Below are 24,474 nucleotides of genomic sequence, written 5' to 3' on the forward strand. Positions count from 1 at the left end.
AATCTTTAATAAGAGAATACATTTTTGTTTGTTTGTTTAGCTATGATACCCAAAACTTACGTTACCAGATGAATCCCCAGTAACGCTTTTTTTCTGGGGAAACTTATAGGCACAACAGCTCTTTTTTGTTTCTTTCTTTTAAAGATTTATTTATTTTTGCATACCGAACTAGGGTACAGGTCAAGGTGCAGGGGCAGTGAGAGGATTCACCAGAGACAGAGAGGGGAGCAGAACAGACAGATCAACAAAGTACACTGCTGAGGGGAGCATCGGGAAGGTCAGGAGAGGTCTGTGGTGCCATGTGGGTCACCTCCCAGGCAGGGATGGAACTCATGCTGAAGTGATTTTAGCTTCTTAGTGCTGTGCTTTAACTCTCTGCGCCACCAGGGAGGGCCCAAGTTCTCTTTCTTTAGGGGAATCTACATCTTACAGAATCTAATAAATTTTATACTTCAGAAGCAAGCCTTGAATCTCTGTTTTGTGGTTAATTTCTCTAACCATGAAAAACAGCTCCTCTTCCTCCGGTCACTACGTCATCACTTTTTGTTCAATGAGTTCTTAGCATGCGCCAGTTGCTGGTATGTTTTCTGAAATCCTTAGACTATCCTATACTAGGAGAATATTAAAAAAAAAAATTTCAACAATGAGGGGACTGACTATCATGAAGATTAAATAGTTTGTGTTTAAATACATTTTGGCTATGCAATGTTGCCTTTCAAGCAATATTTTTTATTTCAACCTTCAGGTACTCCAGCAATAGATACAAGTTCTTTGATATTGTTTAAGATAGATACATTTTCTTTTCCTTTTCTCTTAATGTAACTTCTTGTTTTGTATTGCTTGCATGTGCAGTGGTAATGTGAACAAGAAGGTGATGGATTATGCATAGGTTCCTTAAATAATACATTACAAACAGGGCATTAAAAGCTTATGTGTTCACTTGCTGATGTAGCATGAGAAAAATGGATATATTGGATCAGAAAAGGAGAGGAACTAACAAATGCTTCTTTCTGTGAATTTGCTGGGCAACAAATCTGACAAAGTTACCTCTCTAGCTCTCGTGACTGATTTTTCCACTTCTCCACCATCATCTCAAATCTACCTTTCCAACGACCCGAGGGTGCTGAAGTTCCTGTTGTTGGCTTTGGGAAGTCTCCTTCTCTCAGGGTTGTACTGTAGTCATATTTTGGGCTTTTGGAGGATATTGATGGTTTCCTTTCAGTTTCTTAGTTTCCAGAATCATGAAAAATACAATTGTGAAGTCACGAGCCTAAGTGTGAAACACTTTGCTTATTTTAAAGCATTCTATGTATTTTCAAAATGAAAATTTATACTCTCTTTAGCACAATAATGTATACACTTAGTCAATTTTCTTTTTATTTGATGATAATTCAGCCCCAATTTCTTCAGGAGCTCAGCTGTATGATGTTTATTAGTTCTTATTGTTTAAAATTCCTATACTTGTAATGGTTTGGATGATAGTTGATGATTGATAAGGGAGTATTAATGTTAATACATAGAAATCTTACTCTTCCTGAACATATTATGAGTTGTGATTGTAATTGACTATAAAAACTTGTGGGTAACACATAAAGAGCAAGTGGTATTTGACAAAGTAGTCTAAAGAATGTAAACATGGAATATGTTTTTTATATCATCCCTAAATACCATCAGCAGAATTAGTTCACTGACAAAGATTTGAGGTAAAAAACATATACTTTCAAAAATGCTGTAAAAGAGAAAGTTGAGGTTCTGTCTCTAGAATTTATGAAATTAGAAATGCCAAATGATACTTTAATTATTCAGATAACTCAATTATATTAAACTTCAATAAAAATATAATACATAAAATAAAACTGATAACTACACTGAAATACTACATATTGACTTTAAAATGAATTTTGGTTATTGCCTTTCATTCTACCTTCAAATTGTCTAAATCCTGACTAATGTATATCACAAACTTTAATCTTGGCAACAGTAGTAAATCAAGAGGTAAGGAACTGCACTGATGGAAGACTTCCAGAAACTTGAAATAGTTCTAAACTTAATAATGAAACAGTACTATTATGAACTTGTCTTTTATTTTGATTACCTACTGAACCTTTTCTTTGAGGTCTTTATATTACTGTTTACACATAGGTTTACTTTAGAGAAAAATTCTCCTACCACAATACAAGTTTTTCTGTGTACATATGTTGACATTGTTGTGGACAATGGAACTTCTCTAGTTTGTTCAATTATTTTTACTTAGAAGATGAGAAACTTCTGGAAGTTATGACCAACAGGAAAGTAGCCATGTTGTTTCTTCTGAAGAACTTGGGTATTCTCCCTCTATCTTTCCTGGCACAGGTTATCATTTCAGGAAGCTTAAAGAAATTCCAGTCCATAATGTGAGCAGAATAAAATTTGCTGGGAGCTGTTTGAGTCATCTAACTTGAAATTAATAAAAAAAAAGCTTAGGAAACTTGAAGCACATTTGTTTATTCCAACCCTGAACTACTACTCTATAATCTATTTTAGGCACTTGGCTGAAAACAAGCGAGTAAAGGATGTATGCTTCCAATTTTGGAGGAATCATGCCAAATAGAAATTTCTTATTTTTCAAAGACCTAGACTTCTCTGTTTAGTGCCTACATTAGAAAAATTCTTGCCTTGTCAATTACTTCATGAGCATTTTCCAATTTAGTTTAGAACCTAGTGTTATATCAGCATTTCCATCCCAATTTTGGAATGGTGCTGGTTTAATAAAGTTAAAACAAAAAAGTAATATGTCTTTTATGATAAAGATGACAAAAATAGGAAAGATAGTTAGAAAATAGCAGTTTTGTAGCAACTTTTGCAAGTAGATATGGGTATTCTCTACTCAAGTAGAAATTTCTTTAAACTTTTTTAGGTTGTTTTATTTATTACAAAATAATTTATCATTTTAATTGTGGTAACATTACAATTATCCCTACCAGGTATCATCTATTTTCCTAAAGGCTAGCAATATTTAATCTGAAAGCAAACTGATGAATGCTTTATTTTTGATTATAATAAAATCCATCAGTCTATCTTGCACTGTGAATGGAAATTTTTTCTTATATAGTTTGGTAACATAATGCATGGTTCACAGAACTATAAAGATGTTTCAAATGTTGACAATTTTTTTACATGGTAAGTGCAAAATATTTTACACACATACACACAATATACAGTATGTAGACGTATACAAAGAAATCCTTACACATTTACTGGTTTTATCGCTAAAAGATTTTAAGTGTTGGGAAGATACCAAGATCACTATGATATAGTTTTTCAATTTTCTAATTTTTGTTCAAAAGCACATGTTTTTTCTTTGAAAAAAGTACTTTCAGTTTTCCTTAAAGTTGTTTTCTTCATTTTCAAGAAAATGTCTACTAGATATCCATTTGAATAATCAGAATTGATCTATCAGTCAGTTTCAAGAACTCTTAAGAACACGAGGAAACCATGGCTGGTACAGCTTACAATTCAGACAACTGCACAGATCCTTTCTTCTGAGAAAACTATCATCCTTGATATACAGCAGAAGTGCTATATGTGGACTTTTTGCTTGTGTTACAGAACATTAAAACAATGTGTGTTTTGGGTAGAAATTTAATATAGAATTGAAGTTCATATTCCTTAATCAAAAACCTTAAATGGAATTGTATTGTTTTAATGTGATTTTGTATTGAAGTAGAGTGACAATTCCAGCTTGTTGCCACTGCAGTGATTTGTACCCAGGGGTCAACAATTTCATCTCACTCCTCTACTCTGTCCCCCACTCTTGCCTCTTTATTTCTTTGAAGTTGTGAGTGTCAAATGATGCATTATTGGTGTCATGAAAATTATTATAATGTATACAAAAGTAAAATTATTAAAGTAGATAAGCTATTATGAAATGTTAGCATAATAAAAATAGGAAAGAGCCTTGGAAAGCCCCCAGGGTTCAAGAATCACACTTTAGAACCCTTATTGCTATAAGCATGTGAGGAACCCTGGATTGTTATTACTAACTCTTCTTCTTCCTTTTTTAAGATTTATTTATTTATTTGTGCACAGGCCAGAAAGTGCAGGGGTGGTGAGAGGATTCACCAGAAACAGAGTGGAGCAGAACAAGAAAGGTTGATGAAGTACACTGCTGAGGGGAGCAGCTGGTGAGACAGAAGTCTGTCAGCCACATGGTCACCTCTTTGGCCAGGGAAAGAACTTGAGCTGAAGCTGCTGTGGTTAGCTTTGTAGTGCTGTGCTTTACCCTGTTGTGCCACCAGGGAAGGCCCTGTTATGACTAACTAGTCTAATGCCATTGCCTCACCAAAAATGTCTCAAGCTCACAGATGTGTCTGGATCCTCATTCAGGAGCTTTACTTAAGATTTCCCCAGGCAGAGCACAAGATAAGCATTGACACTGAAAGGGAAGTATAGTCAGTTAGATTTGAGCTCAGGGTCTTAAGTATATAATTTATTTTAGTTGGATACTTAAGTATCCAATTTAAGGTTCTAGTATTTACAGTCAAAGTGGACACTAGTAAGGGCAGAATATATAAGAGTGTCTGGTTGCACATCGGGTTATAGAATTCTAAATGCTAACTGAACATTTTGGTTCTGAACATTAGTTTAGTCACTCATCTAAGAGGTTGGTAGAATCTGAGAAACCAGCCACACAGACACACAAGCCTGATTTGTAGCAAACAGCAAATTGCACTTCATGTAGGTAGTAATTAAATTTTCTTCTGGGAAGACCAAGAATGATCATATTTCTGTTAAGAGCATTGAAGGTTTGTTTTCTTTGAGTGGAGAGTGAGTTATGTTGATAATGATATGTTCATACTAACAACTCCATAGAATGGGGCTTATTTTAAAAGATTCTTTTGGATTTGAACAGCTTATTTGAGACATGGATTATGTTTGTTTCTGTATGTGTAGTCTGCTAGGAATTCCATTATTTATCTTTATAAGCTTTGGGAAGAAATGAAGAATTTGTGTTCTACTCACTGTACATTGTGTTTGCACAAAGGAGAATAAGACAGCCTGTGCCCTTACTAATGTGTACTTAGCCTGTTTCTTCTCCAGGATGTCAGCAGTTTCTTTCCTTTCCTGAGGGAGCTAAGGAGCACTTGCAAATAATTTGATCCAGAGAAGGCTTATGCTTTTAAAGTAACATTTTTTATCTTGCTAGTCATCTCTCTGACTTCAGATACACAAACAAGGTTTGATCATCTGAAGTGAAGGCTTTGGTTATTTGTTTGAGAAAATATTGCATAATTTAAGTTTGAGAAAATATTGCATAATTTAAATATGTTGATACAATATCTTAAAAATGTGAGTTAATATAAGAATATAGTTTAATAGAACATTATTTTAGAATAACACATACATGCATGAAAAGTACAGCTTAAACTGTACTTCTTAATGTCTGGGCCATTTTCAAGCATGGGTAAATACTTTACTACAAAATGTAAATATATTCATTTGATAGTTGATAAGACTGTCAACTGTTCAACATTTCTAAGGTTGTTTTAACTCTCCTGCTGGCTTATGATTGAGTGCATGCCTCTCTTTTTTCTTCCTTCTTTGCATAACAAATCTGACCTCTTAAAATGTAAACAAAAGGTTAACATGAGGTTGCTTTAATTTCAGTCATAGCTCATTGGTGACTTGGGGAGGATAACAGTGATAATTTCTTTTCTATGTACTTTTCCATATACTTTTTGCATGTAGTGTCCATATGATTTTGAAGGTGCCTTTGAAGGTGATTTTGAAGCTGAGTTGGCTCTTATATCTGTGATGCTAGCACAATTTCTAGAACATGTGCTATGACTCCATTGTGGCCTCTCTCAGTGCTCTTGATCCATCAACCATCTCACCAAGTTATGTCCTATTTTTTTTTAAGAATTATTTAAAAAAAAAGAATTATTTTCAGTTACTTATACAATAACTGGGATGTATGAAGAGGTGTGAGAGCATTCACCAGAGACAGAGTGGGGAGCAGAACAAGCAGATCTTTGAAAATAGACTGCTGGGTAGCGTAGCAGACAAAACAGGAGAGGTCTGCTGTGCCATGTGGGTCAGCTCCCTGGCCAGGGATCCAACTCACGTCCCAGTGACTGGTGACAGCTTGATAGCACTGACTTCAACCCTTGTGCCACCAGGGAGGCCTAGTCATGGAAAGTTCTAAAAAGAAAGAGTGAACCAGGTTAGCTGCTCCTTGGGCCTGGGTTTGGCTTGTGATTCAAGGGCTCATTTCAACCATTGCCACTTCCCCTAACTCTTTCTATTAACTCATTTAGAGCTATAATGGAAAATGTTTCCAATATGATGCATTTTGTTTTTCAATTCTCTGCTTTCTGGGAAACAGAAGAAAATTTTGAAACTCAATTGGTTAGTTTGCTAAATATCAGAATTATGTAACTCTTATTTAATGGTTCTTATTTTTCTTTTAGAATGGGTAATCTAAGGAATTCTGAGAAATATCTGCAGTATTCATTTTAAAACAAAACACTATAAGTATTTTCATCCTTCCTGCCACACCCTATGAACAGTCCAGCTATGAGTTTTATTCAGTGACATAAATATCTTCAGTAAAAACAAAACAAAACAAAACAAAAAAACCTCTTAATTGATTGGAATAATGATATGACTTGTAATTGCCCGGAAAAAATATTTCTCCTGTAGTTATCAATCTTTTTGCTTGTTGTGAAGTAATTTGAGAAAGGTAAGTGAAGATAGATAGCTTTAGATAATGATTCTGTTTCTGAGTTTAATATTGAACATTTAAATGACAATGATCATCTAATTGAAAATATATTCATTCTGTGAAAGAACAAAAACTTCTTTGATCATGAACTATAGGTTTTAAAACCTAAAAAAAGTTCAGAAACTTTCAGAAATATTTCCCTTTACTCTAGCCACTGCTTTGTCATTGATCATCTATATGTTTGAAATGGTCACTTCACTTCCTTGAATCTCAGTTTCTTCCTCTATAAAATAAAGATTTGGATTGGATTCATTTTTCCCCCATCTTTCTTAGAAATTCTATCTTCCAAAAATTAAATTTTCTTCTACCTCCATTGGCAATGGTTCAAATGAGCCCTTGAATTCCAAGCATAGCCAAACCCAGGTCCAGGGAGCAGTTAAGCTGGTTCATTCTTTCTTTTCAGAACTCTCCATGTCTGGGCCTCCCTGGTGGTGCAAGAGTTATAGCCAGTGCTATTAAGTTATTACCAATCACTGTGGCATGAGTTTGTCTCTTCCAAAACCAACCTGGCATCAGAGCAGTTTCCTTGCTTCACTTCTGAAACTATCATATAAGTTAACCATTTCGGCTACATCTAGAAGGTCCCCTTGTTTGGAATGAAAATGGGAACACCTCTTGGACATCAGACATGATAAAACACATTTTATCAAAAGGACAGGGAGGAGATTCATGCATCATTGAACAAGAAGTACATGGAGAGAAATGCCAGGAGGTTGTGATTACAGGTAGGAGGTTGTTGTACATAGCACTGCTATTCAGCCACTGGACTTGGGGAAGGAATGGTATGGAGGCACATCTTTGACTGAGGGGAAATACATGCATAGAAGCTAAGGTCCTCCAGATAAACTCAGTAAGAGACCCAGTATAAATAACAAGAACAGTGTGCTGGGCTGTGCTTCTGCTACTCCACCACTCAGGACGAGTACTAATCCCATGAAGCACATTGATTACAGAGACTTGGGTCTGAAAACCTAGAGAGGAGGGATTTCACCAGTGCCACAGGCATGAACCTATTTCCTCACAGTGAATAGCACATTCTCAACAGTGACTGGTCCCCTTCAATCAACTTCCCATAGATCAGCAGCTTCAAACCAGGTCTCTGGACCTACAAAGTTGGGAAAAGGCAAACATTAAAATTATATAAAAATACAGGGTCATCTACTGGAAAAGTAGAAATTCAAGTCTCTAAGTTACTACTATAAATACTTAGAATCAGGGAAATCTAAAGCATAAACAATACTCATAAGTGTATATGCATCAAAGGATCATTCTCTCTATCTCTTTGGAAGATACTAACAAGTCTAAAACATACCATAGCAGCATCACAATAGTAGTAGAAGATGTCAATATCTCTATTTCATCAAAGGACAGATCAACCAGACAGGAAATCAACAAGGAAAAATTTTCTCTAAACAATGAATTAGCCTATAGGTTTAATAGACTCTGAAGGTCCACAACACCACAGAAAAGCTGAGTACATGTTCTTCTAAGGTACACATTGAAAATATGAGGACTACTATGATCTAATATAAAATTAATTAATAAAATTAATTAACAAAAATTAAAATTTATGTGTAGACCTTAAAAAAAATTAACAATGGGGAGACACTCTTTCAAAAATTAAAATTAAAAGAAATAAAGTGTGGGCCCTCCCTGGTGGCGCAGCGGGTTAAAGCACAGCACTGAGAAGCTAAAGCCACTTCAGCATGAGTTCGATCCCCGCCTGCCCTGGAGGTGACCCACATGGCGTGGCAGACCTCTCCTGATCCGCCCGCTGCTCCCCTCAGCAGTGTACTTCCATCAGTTTTGTCTGTTCTGCTCCCCACTCTGTCTTGGGTGAAGCCTCTCACCATCCTTGCTCCTCTGACCTGTACCCCAGTTCTGTATGCATCAATAAATAAATCTTAAAAAAAACCCATTTATTATAGCCTGTATTTACAAAACATGTATAATCTCTATAGCAGAGATATTAGCTTTACTCTTCCTCTAATATATAAATCACTATAGTTTATTTTATTATTTAATATGTGATTCTACTGCTTTTTTAGTTAAATGGGTTAGGAAAGCATCCTATCTGATAGACTATCTCACAGTGTTTTGATTTGAGCACTAAAGAAAATAATGTATGCATACACATAATTTTTAAAATTTATTTTATAAAATAAAGCAAAATTTTATTTTGTTTGCAAAAATAGATGTTTGGGAGCACAATTTCACATCTCCCTGTATGTGCAGTTTCACTTGCCCTCCACCAAGTCTCAAGAACTAATACAGTGTCATCTTACTCCTCCTGGTACATCCTCCACCCCACTCCCCCTTTTTCTGGTAACCCCCAAGTTTTAAAAAAATCTATGAATTATAAAAGTGTATTTCATAATGGATAGTGGGAGCCCTACACCACAGACAGGTAGACTAGGGAAAGCCTCCTGGTCTGAGCCTCCTTGTGTAACTCCTGTTCAATTCCCCCCTCTGAATAGAAACAAGATCTTGCTTCTAATAATCAACATATGCTGATGGGATGTCAGTTCCTTGATTAATGAAACTACACTGGTTGGCAGTCCCATGATACTATCATGCTGTTATGCCTCCATCTTAGTAGAATGCAAATGGACTCATCTGCTTACTGGAAGAAGTGGGTTGTCCTTTTGTGACAGAGCCACAAAAATAGGAGTTCTGAGCAGCTCTGGTAGCTGAGATCTACCTCTAGTCAAGAGTATTTGAAAACTAGGACTCTGGACTTCTTTTAAATCACTGTGTTTACCTTTAAATTTTTTTTTTTTTTTTTGCAGGCCCTCCCTGGTGGTGCAGTGGGTAAATGCAGCACTAAGAAGCTAAAGACACTTCAGCAAGAGTTCAATCCCCCGCCTCGGAGGTGACCCTCACGGCATGGGAGACCTCTCCTGACCCGCCTGCTGCTCCCCTCAGCAGTGTACTTCACCAGTCAGCCTGTTCTACTCCTCACTCTGTCTCTGGTGAATCCTCTCACTCTCCCTGTACCTCTGGCCTGTACCCCAGTTCTGTATGCATAACTGAATAAATCTTTAAAAAAATTTTTTTGTTTGTTTTATGATCCTTGTTAATATGAGGTGAAGAGGAGGAGGGGAAGGGAAGAGAAGAGTGAACATAGAGAAAGGTGGTGAAGGAGAGCATGGTGGAGGACTGTGGGCACTTTTGTGGTGGAAATCTATGGAGACTGCACCTGAGGGGAGAAGTCCTACATTGTGAAAATGGGGGAACTTTTGTCCTACAACACCAATGAATTGAATTGTTCAACATTCACATGTGCTTTATAAGGAATCTGTGTTTAAATAAAGGAAGGCACCTTGACTGAAACCCTGACTGAGTGAGAGATCACTAAGCCATGTTGAGTCCTGACCAGTTGAAGTTACGAGCAAGTAAATGAAGAGGACTAACTATACACACCTCACCTAGCTTCATGTTCTGTAATGTTATTGTTTTGCATATGGTCCATTTACCAAAATGAAGGAACCAACACTTTGTACTGCAAATAATGAACTCCAGTCTTTATTCAACTTCACCATTTTTCGATAACACCTCTTCTTTGCTACAGGATCCTATCCTTCATTTAGTTGAGATGATGTTCCTTTACTCTCCTGCAGTTTGGCATGATTTTTCATTCTTTCCTTGTTTTTCACACCTTGACACTTGTCGTTAAGTTTTTTATGCAATGTACCTGAATTTGGGTTTGTGTTATATTTCTTTAATACTTAGACTTGTATTTATGGAAATAATAATGTGGGAACATTTTGGAAACGAGGAAGATGTTCTTTTCTTTATTGTGCTGTTAGTTACTTGGAATTTGTCAAAAGTACACTGGCATAAAAATGAGTACTTAAAAATGAGGGCAAATTTGGAATCCTGCAAGATGATGGCAGAGTGAAGATGCAGAAATCACTATGTCCAAGCTCACACAGGAATATCAGACTAAAACAAACTGTAGACTTACATAGTACAAGTTTCAACCCAAATAATGGCACCTTGGACTCACTAAAAGAAGATAACTGAGGGAAAATCAGTGATGCGGGAGCTCAGATAGGGGAACTCTGATTCAGAAGTGCCCAGGCACCCAGGCACTAGGAAGTGCCTCATAAAGGAGACTTGCTGCTCCTCAGCTGCTAAAGCCATGGAGACAGAGAAAACAACTCAGCACGGTGAGTGGAACCCAAGCTGCAGGGTAAAACTGCTCAGGGAGAGACTCCTCAGAGTGGGCACAAAGAGCCCTGGAGGCTCTGAGGGAGGACTGGCTGTCTGCACAGCTGGGAGGCTTATGGCCCTTCTAGTGCCCTCTGAATCCCCCACCCTAACAGCAAAAGCCTGGAGGTTTCTGTGCACCATTAGCTATTAAGGCAGAGCCCAGCAAGCTCACAAGGACCCAGAGGTTAAGGGGAGAAAAACAAAAAACTAAAAACGGTTAGACTGAATCAAAACAGGCTGAACCCTGGGAAGCTACAACACTTTCAACATTCCCCCGACACACCATGGGCACATCCTAGCATAGAGAGGCCCGAGGAAATGCCTCAGATGGGACAATTGCTACTGCTCTACCTGCTTACGGCATCTACCCACAAAACCTACAGTTAAAGCCCTGAAGTTAAAGAAAGACAACTCAGCTCTGTGAGTCAAACCCAAGTGGTGGGGAAAGACTGCTCAGGGAGAGACTTCTTGGAGTGGGTACCCTGGAGGTTCTGAGGGAGGACTGGCAACCTGCACAGCTGGCTTGCCGCCCTTCTAGCACTCCCTGCATCCTGTGCTGTGGCCCAGCAAGGTTCACAAAGCCTCAGGCAGTAAAAGGGAAACAAACAAACAATAACGGTTAGACTGATTCAACCACAGGCCCAACCCCCTGCAAAAATATTAACACTCCCCCAACCCTCCAAGGGCACATACTAGCATAGAGAGGCCCTAGGAAGCGCCTCAGATGGGAAACTTGCTACGGGTCTACTTGCATCTACCCACAAAACATGCAATAAAGCCCTGGAGTAAAAGAGAGGCAATTCAGCTCCTTCAGTGGACCCCAAGCAGAGGGGAAATACTGCTCAGGGAAAGACTTCTTGGAGTGGGCACAAAGAGCCCTGGAGGCTCTGAGAGAGGACTGGCAGCCTGCAAAGCTGGGAGGCTTGCAGCCCTTCTGGTGCTCCCTGCATCTTCTGCCACCAAAGCAGAGTCTTGAAGACTTGTGAGTCAGTAAGTCACTACCCTGCAAGACTCACAGTGCTCAGAGTGTAAACAAAACCAGTGACTGCCTCAACCAAGGCCCAACTACAGCGAGACCTATAATAATTCAAACACACCCTAGCCCCCACGGGCACATCCAAGCATAGAGGGAATCCAGGACATTGGGAGGCTACAAAAATCAATAGGCACCTTCCAGAGACAATGATTCAACATGTTACTGGAAGAAGCTGAACACCATAAGAGACCCCTGACTGTTACAGGCTGAGATGACACACACAATTCCATACAGTGGGGGCTGGGAAAAAAAAAAAGGAGATATTGAAACAAAACAAACTCAGAATACCCTCCACAACTGAAGTGTCTGGAAGTCCCTCTGACATCCCAGAAAGAACATCCAGAAAGAATACCAATCAAAAACAGAAACACCGTGTTTCAATGAGTAGAAAGTATTAGAAAATACATGACAAGGAACAGAAGACAAACAAATACCCAAGCAAGTCCACAGGGGAGATATTCACCACAGAAAGATCAGTCTCAAGAAATCATCAAAGAAATAGAATGACTGCACAGCCTAACAGATAAAGCATTCATAATCACCATGATAAACAAACAAAAAGAAGGTGAGAAGGAAAAAAAAATAATATGAGGCAAACTATCAAGGAATTGAAGAATGCAAACAAGGAACTGAACAATGCAAATGAGGAAATGAATGAAAGAAATGAAAATGAAAAAAAAAAAAGATGTGAGTCAAGCAATCAAAGAATTGAAGAGAGAAAACGAGATCTTAAAAAAGAAAATAGAAGAAATGCAGGAGCTGAAAAGGCCTCTAGAGGAGATAAAGAATGCTGGGAAAAGTAATGAAAACAGAATAGATGAAATGGAAGAACGAATCAGCTCCCTCAAAGACACAGAAATAAAGAGAATTAAAACAGAAAAAGAAAGGGAAATAAAAAGGAAAAGGAATGAAGAAATACTTCAAGAGCTATCAAACACCATGAGGAAAGGAAATATCAGAATTATAGGTATCCTAGAAGGTGAAGAGAAGGACCAAGGAGTTGAGAAAATATTCACAGAGATAATAAAAGAGAATTTCCCTAATATGAAGAAGGAGATGAAAGTAGACATCCAAGAAGCAAGAAGAACACCAAACTATCATGACAATAGGAGAAATACAGCAAGACACATCATAGTAAAACTACAAAGAATACAAGACAAGGAAAAGATAATGAGAATGACAAGAGGGAAGAAGCAACCTATGTAGGGAAACAGATCAGGCTGACATCAGACTTTACCCAAAAAATCCCATGGGGAAGAAGGGAGTAGAAGGACATACTCAACAAACTCCAGAGCATCAAATGTCAATGCAGAATACTCTATCCTGTGAAGCTCTTCTTCCACTACAAAGGAAGAAAAAGGACATTTTCAGACAAACAGAAACTCCATAATTTAGTCATGACTAAACCCCCACTCCAAAAAATACTACAAGAAACCCTCAAACAAATCCAACAGAAGAGTGAACCAGAAAAGTTCAAAATAAGGAATAAAAATACAAAAAGAAAAAAAAAAACATGGCAAATAGGTGCCAGTATATCAATATTATCTCTAAATGCAAATGGCTTAAATTCATCAATAAAAAGACACATAGTTTATATAGTTGCAGTATGGATTAAAAAAACAGAACCCAACATTCTGTTGTCTACAGCAAACATATCTAACTACAAAAGATAAAAACAGATTGAAAATAAAAGGAAGGAAAACAATCATACAAGCAAATGACCAAAAAAGAAGGTAGGAACAGCTATACTTACATCAGACAAAATAGAATTCAAACTAAAAAGTTTAAAAGAGACACAGAAGACCACTATATTATGGTTAAGTGGACAATACAACAAGAAGACTTGTTGTACATCAACATATATGTACCAAATGAAGGAGCATCAAAATATATCAGGAAACTACTGTTATCTATGAAAACGTGTATCAGAGAAAATACATACATAGTAGGATACTTCAATACACCACTCTCCACAATGGGCGGATCAACAAGACAAAAATAAGCAAAGACACTAAAGCTCTAAACAAGGACCTGGACAACATGGGTCTAACAAACATTTATAGAATACTGCACCCCCAAAAATCTGAGTACACATTTTTCTCAAACCCACATGGATGAGATTAATATGGAACAACAAAAGACCTCAAATAGCCAAAACTCTCATGACTAGAAAGAAAGAGAATGGAGGGATTACATTCCCAAACTTCAAACTATACTACAAAACCATAATAATCAAAATTGCATGGTATTGGAACAACAACAGACATACAGATCAGTGGAAATTGGATAGAAAACCCAGATATAAATGCACAGGTTTATGGACAGCTAATCTTTGACAAAGGATCAAAGAAGATACAATGGAACAAAGAAAGTTTGTTCAGCAAATTGTGCTGGGAAAACTGGGAAGCTACATGCAAAAAAAATGAAACTAGATTACTACCTCTCATCATACACAAAAATCAACTCGAAGTGGATTAAAGAACTGTACATAAGAACGGAAACCATAAAATACCTGGAAGCAAAGGTGGGCCAAACACTACACGACATACACTTCAATGACATCTTTAAAGATAGAGTACCCAATGCAATGATAGTGAAGGCAAGGATAAATAGATAGTACTACATCAAGTTAAAGAGACATTATAAAAAACAAACAGACATCCCACTAATTGGGAGATTTTTTTCTCACACAAAACTAGTGATAAAGGATTGATCACAATCCTTTATTCTGATGAAACTCAACAAAAATAAAATAAATAACCCCATCAAAAAAAACAGGCACTTCTCCAAAGAGGAAATGCAGATGGTCAAGCATATGAAAAAATGTTCAACATCACTTGTAATAAGGAAGATGCAAATTAAAACCACAATGAGATACCACCTCACCCAGTGAGAATGGCACATCTTCAAACAACTAACAACAACAAATGTTGCAAGGATGTGGAGAAAAAGGAACTCTCCTGCACTGCTGGTAGGAATGCAAACTAGTACAACCACTATGGAAAACTGTTTGGAGGTTCCTCAAACTGCTAAACATGGAGATTCCCTACAACTCAGCAATCCCACTCCTAGGTATCTACCCAAAAGACACAAAAACACTGATTCAAAAAGATACCTGCACCCCCATGTTTATCGCTGCTTTAATCACAGTTGGAAAGACATGGAAACAGGCCAAATGCCCAAAAACGGATGACTGGATTAAAAAGATGTGGCACATATACACAATGGAATATTACTCAGCAACCAAAAAAAAAAAATACATGCCTTTTGCAGCAACATGGATGGCGCTGGAAAAGATAATGCTTAGTGATATAAGCCAGAAAGTAAAGGAAAAATACCGGATGATTTCTCTCATAGCAGGAGTATAACAGCAGGCGAGAAAATAATAATAATAATGAACAGCTAAATACAAGAGACATTTTATGGGGGTGGAGTGGGGCATGGGATCAAAGACAGTGGGGGGAGGAAAATGAACTGGACTATGGTGATGGCATGCAGATGATTTGGTTTTGGGAAGCCCACGGGTATTACAAATGATGAAAAAATGCACAAAATGATGTAAAAATAAACTATAAAAAATTAAAAGTCAAGAGTAATAAAAAAAACCCTGCTATGTAATGCACAAAACTGTCCTGTAATGCAGAAATAAATAAATCTGATAATGCATAAATAAGTAAATAATGTATAAATAAGTAAATTACACCTAATAGATATTTTGGAAAGAGATATTTCAGATATATCTACATGCATATATATAGATGCACAGTTATCAACAATCAATCAATCGATCTCAGATAAATAATATTCATCTGGTCCTTTACTGCATGGCTGCCCAAAATACTCATAATTTTAAATATACTGATCTTCCTTGTGCATCTCTAAGCATCAGAAATAATGTTAAAAATTTCTAAACTTCTTGAAATATGAGACCCTTTTCTAACACAGATTAAGAAATTTGGCTTAAGTGAATTATATTTGGGTTTGTAAGAAAAATAGTCAAAGTATGGGGAGTTCTATTTTTATACTATGGTTAGCCAAAGATTGGGAAAATATTTTTGCCATGGTAACAATTTTCTGAGTTTAATATGTTACTGTGTCCATGAGAGTAAAACATTAATAGTATTCTATTTTACTTAATTTTTATTTTAAATAATTTTATTTAAGGCACTGAAATTTACATGAACATCAGTATTTATAAATGTGATTTTGCTTCCTTCCCATGTTCATATGTTATATATTCAAGTATTAAGAATGTCCAGATATTACAATAGTAATTCAACTTTTAACTGCCATAGAATCGGCTACAAATTGGGTTCTTCAATGTTTTGAGTGGAATAATGATAAATTACTATCTTTCATGGTAAGCTCAGAAGAGATACCACTAAATGGTGGAGGTCCACCACCAGCAAAGCCCCCAGACATTCCTCCTGGGATGCCACCTACACCTTGGCATAGCAGGGTAATGATAGGCTTCCAGGCTTTTTTTTTTTTAACTCTTTCTGTTGATGTTCTTTTTCTGCAGCCTGGTTATTATTAATCCAGTTGATGATTTTATGATACTTGTCAAGAATCTTGATTGTCTTCATCATTGATCTTGCCTTGAAGTTTCACATCTTCAACAGCTGCTTTCATGTTGAAGGTGTAGGATTCAGGGGAATTCTTGGAAGACACCTTGTCCTGCTTCTCATCTTCAACTTTGTGCTTCTCAGCTTCCTGGACTGCACGCTCAAATAGCCATTGTCATCAATGGTGGTGATGGTGATCTTGTTCCCTTTTTCTGTACTCTTATCCACAGCAAACCATGAGGGATACCACTGGAATCAATATCAAACATGACCTCAATACGAGGAATGCCATGTGGTACAGAAGTATGCCTGTGAGTTTAAACTTCTGAAGCAGGTTGCTTTTCTTACAAACCTGAACATGCAGACCAGGTTTGTTGCCAGAATAGGTAATAAAAGTCTGTGTCTGCTTGGTCAGAAAGGTAGTTTTTTACACTTGATGAGGATTATCATGATGTCACCAGTAGTAACACCCAAGAGCAGGAAATCATATATTTTCAGGCTTGACTCCAGATAGGACAGCTACTTGGAGACTTGTAACATAAATAGTGGTTTCATCAGGGTTGAGGTTATTTTCAGTTCTTTTCCATTGGAGAAGTCCTGTTGAAATTTCTGAATTTTGGGGATTTTGGTAGAGCCACCTACCAGGACAATATCATGGATCTGGGACTTGGCATTCCAAACAGCTTTCTCACCTCAGGTCCGAGGTACCACAGAACAAGTCAACATTCAGTTCTTAAAATCTGGCATGGGTGATGGAGGTATAGAAGTAAATTTTTTTTCTCAGAATGAGTCATGCTCAATACTGGCTTGGGGGCTGGAAGACAGCTTCCTCTTTGCATGCTTTCAAGCAGTATAGACACAACAGACAGTCTTCTTATATTCATTGCTGTTCTTGTAATGCTTACACTTGAACTCTGCAGTAGAATGGTTGACCATCCTGCTGTTCTTCTCACAGTAGGAGCAGCAGTTGGATTACTGACGATTTTAAGTACATTGAAACTGGAAATAGTTCCAGCATCTTCGGTGGCCTGAGGCTGAGGAGTCATTAAAGAGGCAACTACAATAATAGCAGTTTTTTCATCTTTTTTTTTATCATAGGTTATTTTAGAACATATCTGGAAACAGGAAGGACAAAGGACTTCAATGAATAGATAGATGAATTCAAGCCCTCTTTCAGCCTGGTACTGCATATCAGTAGCTGTTCAAAAAGTTGGGGCTCTTTTTTACCTTTGCCATCTCTGAATATTCAGACCCCAGATTTGGTGGATTTTTGAAAGGTCTGAGAATGCTGGGGTGAGTTTCTGATATTCTGAAGTGATGGCCCTTCCTTTAGCAATGGAAAGCAGAAAGTGGTGTGATGGACGATATACTCCAGAGACACTAATCTGACTCCAGGACACCCCTCCATTATGGGTTAGTTTTAATGTGGTTTCATGGTTTAACACAGTTACTGTTACATCTGTATGCGACCCAATACCATATTTGGAAGCTGAGTCCCTGATTTACACATATTAGTTGCTTTAGGTTTAGAAAAATTCTCTAATTTTGAGTTATATTTTGATACCTTGACAAGGAACATTAGTAGGTTGCAGTTTATGGCTTGTTTCACATGATTCATAGGTCATGTTTGCAATTATATTGATAAATAAACCTTTATTGTATATGCAGTTCCATTATGCACTTAAATGTTGAGTCAGTACTGAATGCTTTCAATTTCTCATGGGCCTCAGACCCGAAGTCTGCAATAATAACGATTTATGTTTCAAGAGACTGTAAATGTAGTTAAAAGTATTAAACCTATTACAAGTGTGTTTGCTGTTTCCTGGCCAATATGGTCTCTTGAGAAACAGCCAAGCATTAGGTAATCATGCTTATAGGTGAGGTAAATGGTGTGTTAAGGTAGATGCAGGGGCCAGCACTTTGAATTTATGGACATGGATGGGGCAGATTTGGAACTCAGAAACAGACTCAGACACCATGCAAAAGTCTAGTCTAATGGTCTTGATTGCTATTTTAAAGGGATGGCAAGTTGGGAGAGATTTAACATGTGAAGATCAGGTATCAAGTCTTCTAAGCTGAAGTTGCATGTTTCAGTTTGAAAGGAAAAAGCTGGAATCCAGCAGTCGTCTCTGAGGAAGACTGAATGTCATGGCAGGTCTCCCCAGGAATTAAGGGAGCAGATTAGTTTATTTTTGGTTTTCTGGACTCAGAATCCAATTGGTAGTGTTCTCAGAAGTAATTAAACTGAGGACTGACTTATACCAAATCACTAGGGATCAATGTTTAAAATCAAATAAAAATTATAACAAGACCTTATAATAAGATCTTGAAGCAGATATTAATTCTAGTCCCTAGATTATTTTCACTTTACAGACACAGAACCAAATGGTATTCAGAGACTATTTGTGGAGCATGGATCCTGGCTGAGGGAGTGTGTGGTACTTGGATTCTGCTTTCATTCCAGTCAAGGTGTATTCTTCCTCAAGAACAACTTCCTGTTCCCTGCAGTAGGGCATCATCTCCCTGGCACAGAACAAGAGACGCAGTGTTAGAATTTGCCCCTCAGTTGTCTTTCTCTCCCACTCATTTCCCTGCTTTTTCAGCACAAAATTTCTTTATATAGACCAGCATCGTGGCTCTGATCAGGGACTGATGGTCTGAGAGCCATTCTATTTGATAGTGAATCAGAATAACTCTGTTCTAATTCTAATTCTAATTAAATGTTTGTTTTGAGGTGTAGCTTTCAGAGATTATCCATTTCCCAAGTTCCTGGAGTGGGGAAGTTGTAGGAGAAAAGTCCCTCATCCTTGAACCCAGGTACCTACAGTGAATGGTGAAACAAAGTGTGTAAAATCCCACCCTGTTGTTTGAAATGTTACTTTTATGTTCCCTACCTATAACTAAATTAGGTACTATGGATGGTCAGGAGCAAAGTGATCTCCTCCTCTGTCTCTGCCTCACACTGCCTTTCCTGCCTTCTTTTCAACAATTTAAAGATTTCCATAGACAGTGATAAATTCTGTACACTATTATTAAATCTTATTAATAACAACTTACAGTCTGTTTCTGAAACTTACTGAGTTTACCTGATGTTATTGTTTGTCTGGTATTCCTACCCTCTCTCTTGAGCTCATTTTCCATCTGGATTAACTGTCAGGCAGTAGAGGTAGCTGTATCCTCTTATCCATTGGCTCTATCTTGATTTGCTCTCAGAGAATTTTTTCCCCTAATTGTTTACCTTCTTTTGGTTTCATTCTTTCCTCTCAATGGTGTGTTGGTAGATGGTAGATGGATGCTTATTTTCTTGATAGATTGCCACACTGAAACATTTGCTTCAATTAGAGAAATTGGCAAACCTAAAAGGTTCTTAAATGTTTCATAAATATAAATGGCAGATGAATTTCCTAATTAGTTAACTGTTGGGACTTCTACTTCTGGGAAGATGGATTGGTTGTACTTTTCCCTTTTCTTCCACTAAATAGAGCTAAAACCCTGAACAGTATGTCTAAGTAAAGGTCAGAATATTCCAAAAGAAGGAAAGAAAGAGGTAGACTGCCTAGGAATGTGGGCACCCAAGAAATAACGGAGTTTTTTTCGACTTCCTTTTGTTTCATATACGCCAGACTTGGAACTGAAGAAATCAGTCTGGAAACATGATGAACAAGGACAACAAAAGTTCAACAAAAGCCTTTTTTCTTTAGCCAAAGGATAGCTGCAGTCTAGCAAGACAGAACACTTTTTGACAATGGTTGCCCTTATTGCAGGAGAAAAAACTTGTGTTCCCAGTTCCACCAACCTAGCCTTAATGGGGAGCCTAGACTTCCAATTTCATCAGGTTGCAGTGAGGAACCCTAATCTTCCCACAGTGATGGTGTCGGCAGAAGTGATGTGTGGCCTAGCCAGCCAGGTGGCCACAATGCTAGTGGAGACCACGTAGCGTGCCTGTCATTCCCTTTCACCTGTAGAAATGAGGATGGTGTCAAAAGGCAAGCAGAAACAGTACTTTTTGTCATTGTTCAGAAGTCATGAAGCCCATGTGTCAATAAGTCTCTGTGGGGAGCAGTGAAAAGTGGTGCTAGTGTTAGTACTACAGGGAACCTGAAGCCCACCCTCCACTTACTCAAAATTGTATTGACTAATCCTCTTGTCCTTTTTGTTTCCACAGAGTGAGGACTTCTACTTCTCCTTTCACGTTGTTATTGTTGCAATTCTTTAGGTAGGTGCCTAAATATAAATAAATATAAACAGAAGATTTACCTTAAGACACCTCCACATTAAACCTCATAGAGATAATGGTGTATTAACGTAACAGTGTATTAAGTTTGTTCTTTCTTCACATCCTCATCAACACATATTTTTGTTCTTTTTTGATAGGAGCTGTTCTCCCAGGTGTGAGATTATGTCTTATTTTAGATTTGATCTGCATTTTCCAGATGATAATGATGATGATAACTTTTTTTCATTGATCTGTTGGCCATGTTGTCCTCCTTAATATGTGTCTATTTAAGTGTTTTTTTCAGTTTGTTGATTATTTTTGAAGTATTTGCTTTCTTTTTGTTGAACTGTATGTATTATTTATAATCTTGGATCTCAGCCTTTATTCAGAGGTATGATATGCAAATAGTTTCTCATATTCAATAGATGCCTTTTCATTTTAGTGAGTTTTTTTCACTGTGCAGACTATTTTTAGTTTGACTTAATTGCATTTGTTTATTCTTGTTTTGTTTCTTTTGTCATTGTAGTTGAGTTCCTGAAGACATCTCTGAAACCAATGTTCAATGGAGTATTTCACCCTAATGTATTTATGGTTTCAGGTTTTGCACCCTAGTCTTTGATCCACTGTGAATTACTTTTTGTGTATTGTGTGTGTGAGAGAGTGTTCTAGTTGCATTATTTTTTATATGGCTTTCCAGTTTTCCTAGCACCATTTATTGAAGAGAGTCCATTTTCATGTTATTCTCTTGGCTTCTTTTTTTGTAAATTAAAGGCCTTATAAATATGGATTTATTTTTATTTAATTAGTCTCTGTGTCTTTTTCTTTTATCCAGTACTGTTATTTTATTTACTGTTGCTTTGTAGAATAGCTTGAAGTCTGGTATCATGTCTATGTTTTTTTTTTTTTTTTTGAATCAGAATTGTCTGTTTTGTGGCGCTATACAAATTACTTTTTTGTTATTTTATTTTCTTGAAGAAAGCTATTGAAATTTTTTACAAGAACTACATTAAATGGATGTATTCGTTTGGGTAAATGGCTATTTTTACCAAATTTGAACCTTCTACTCCATGATCATGGGAAAGTTCCATTTCCCTGTGTCTTATATCTTATTTTAGCAATTCCTATGGATTTTATTATATAGTTATTATACCTCCATGGTGAACTTAATCCGTGGTACCTAGTTCTTATTGATGTAATTGTAAATGTGATTGTTTTCTTTGATACTTTTCTAGTTTGTGCATTGGACCACAACTGATATTTGTATAATGATTTTTTATCTCACCCCTTTAATGTTTCTGATAACTGTTTCTAATAGATTCCAAATTAAGTCTTAGGGCTTTTTATATATTGACAATGTGATTCTAATCTATACGCAGGGATTACTTTTCCATTTCTCTTTGTCTATTTCTATTTGTTTCAATAATGTATTATGTGTTTCTTTGTATGGATCTTTTACCTCTCCTGTTAAGTTTATTCTTAGGTATTTAATGTATGTGTGTATGTGTAATTATAAATGGGATCACTCTCTTAATTTCTTCCTTTTATATCTCATTGCTTGCATATAGTGAGAAAACTTATATATACTTTGCTAAAGTGATTGTTATATATATACTTTGCTAAAGTGATTGTTTTTATCATCTATTATTAGGTGTGCTTCTCAGAGTCAGCAGAATATTGGATTCTGTTTCCTGATCCAATCAGATACTCTGTCTTTTTTTTCTTTTTATTAAATTGGTGAGTTCAGTCCACTTATGTTTAAATTGATTATTGACATGTGATAATTTTTTATTGTCAATTTATTCTTAATTATGCATCAGTCTAATTCCTTATTCAGTTCTTTGTGTAAGTTCCTCTCTTTGGATTAGATGTGCTAGCTTCTTTTATTGAGGAGTGGTTTAATGATTGCAAACTACTTGATTTTTCTCTGTTGGGAAATGACATTATTCCTCCCTCACAGATGACAGAGTTTTGAGGATAGAGTATTCTTGGCTGACAGTTTTTATCCTTAAATATTTAGAACACATTGCATTATTTCTTCAATCATAGCACTTCATAAGAGAATTCTGGTATTGGTGTGATCAGGGTAACTTTATAGATTATCAGCTTCTTCACCCTTGACAACTTTAATAAGTTTTCTTTGTCCTGAATGTTTGGAAGTTTCACTACTGTGTGTTTTGGTGTTAGTCTCACTATGTCAGTATATCAGGGTTCTTTTAGTTTCCTGTATCTGTACATTTATTCCCATCTCTAGGTTCAGGAAATTTTCCTCCATTATATTTATATATATATTTTCCTATTCCTTTCTCTCTTTCTCCCCTCTCTGGCATCCCGTTATTCTTATGTTCAATAATTCTCAGTTGTTTTTTTCTTTCTAACTTTGTTCTTTATTTTATTTTTTGAAACTTTGGTTCTCTCTCTTTCCTTCTCTACCTGGCTTCTTTGTACAACTGCATGTTCAATTACACTTACTTTATCTTCCATTTGACCTATTCTACTTTCATGACTTTCTCCTGAAATTTTCATGTTCTATTTTAAATTCTGAAGCTCCATTTTAATTTTATTTAGAGCTAACTTTTCTGTCTCAATTCATTGATTTTATTTCTAGTGACATTCATTTTTTCCCTGATTTTTCTTCAATTTCTTTATTTTTGCAATTCTAAATTCTATATCAAATAGGGAAAATATAGCTTCCATGTCTTTGAAGTTGAGTTCTGGAGATTTGTTCTCTCTGTGTGTTGTCCTATCACTTTGTGGAATCATTTTGCCATTTATTAGTTGTTTTTTTTTTCCTTTTTCCCATTATTAACTTTGGGACCCAGCTACGATATGTGGGCTTTTCTGTATGTGGCTCCTCCCCTCATTGATCAGGAGTCTCACCTATCTGGATGAGCAGGGGGAGAGGGGTCGCAGAAGGTCACAAGGATTCTGGCTGCCCTGCACAGCTCTAGGATCTCACAGGTCTGGCCAGCCACTGACAGGTTCTCATGGAAGGCTGCAAAATGTCTGCCGATAGGCAGTACTGTCATTCTCTTGTGGAATGTGGTGAGGCCTCTGCTGGTTTGAGCATGTCCTGGCAGGTCATTTATAGGTCCCTCTATTTCTGCATCTTCTATTTGGAGCTTTTTCTTACTTTTTCCCTTCTTTAATGTTATTCTCAAATATTTCCAGTTTTTAAACATAGAGAATGATAATAGCTATTGGTTTATTACCTGTGGCTTTTTACTATATTAAGATATGTTCCATTTATCCCTAATTCTCAGCATCTACTTATATTATGGTTTTTGCTTTCCTTCTTGATGTGGTGACTTACACTGAATGATTTTCAAATATTGAATCATCCTTTTGTTTCTGGTCATGATGTATAATCCTTTTAACACATTTGATTTGGTTTGATAATTTTTTATTCAGGATATATATATCTGTGTTCACTAGAAAGATTGGTCTGTAGTTTCGTATCTTTGTGTTTTCTTTGTTTGGTTTTGGTAATAGTGTACTATTGGAGTCATAAGATGTATTTGGGATTATTTCTTCTTTCTAAGTTTTTGATACTACTTGTGTATGATAGGAATTATTTCATCTTTGAAAATTTGGTAGAGGCCCTCCCTGGTGGCACAGTGGGTTAAATCACAGCACTAAGAAGCTAAAGCCACTTCAGCATGATTTCAATCCCTGTCCTGGA

The 24,474-nt window shown here is 36.8% G+C and overlaps 1 pseudogene; it reads right to left on the bottom strand.

The window, feature by feature from the left end:
* Positions 1-16,331: 16,331 nt before the first annotated feature.
* Positions 16,332-17,515, bottom strand: LOC101620937 (annotated as a pseudogene).
* Between the last annotated feature and the right edge of the window lie 6,959 nt (positions 17,516-24,474).

The sequence above is a fragment of the Condylura cristata genome, unplaced genomic scaffold, assembly GCF_000260355.1.
Source record: "Condylura cristata isolate star-nosed mole 26May11 unplaced genomic scaffold, ConCri1.0 scaffold00016, whole genome shotgun sequence".
NCBI classification, from domain to species: Eukaryota; Metazoa; Chordata; class Mammalia; order Eulipotyphla; family Talpidae; genus Condylura; species Condylura cristata.